Source organism: Sapajus apella, unplaced genomic scaffold (assembly GCF_009761245.1).
Source record: "Sapajus apella isolate SASKATOON/1434 unplaced genomic scaffold, GSC_monkey_1.0 scaffold18, whole genome shotgun sequence".
Lineage (NCBI taxonomy): Eukaryota > Metazoa > Chordata > Mammalia > Primates > Cebidae > Sapajus > Sapajus apella.
Genome location: NW_022436958.1, coordinates 30,438,860 through 30,439,445, shown reverse-complemented (window position 1 = coordinate 30,439,445; position 586 = coordinate 30,438,860).

Here is a 586-nt window from a genome sequence, read left to right as displayed (position 1 = left end):
AAAAAAAAAAAAAAAAAAAAAAAAAATTCCTAAGCATATAGGTGCGCCATTCATAATACTATAAATACTTTAATACATTTACCTAATCAAAAAGTTGCCCAATTTCTTAGGTGTTTTCTCTATTTTAGATGACAATACAAGTAATACACAAACAATGCTTTATTCCTATAAAACATTTAATAAAACACAACAAAACAATACATCTCAGACACTTCCTATATCATACCAACCTTACTATCTCATTCTTCTCAATTTTACCTTACATTTATGTAATGGATGAACAATTATTTATTCAATCATTCACTTATATAATTGGCATTAAGACTGTATCCAATTTTTTTCTAACAAAATCAATACTGCCATAAATATCCTCCATCACTGATAATAATCATACTATACATGAGTATAGTATTTCTTTTGAATAAAGAGATAAATGCTGATGTAGAACTGTTTGGCTGACATTTTAAATTTTAATTAACACTATTAAAAAGTCTCCTCATGTATTCATACTATTTTTATACTGCCACCAACAACATATGAGAAGGTCTGTTGCTTTATACACTCCACAACTACAAATGGTGACACT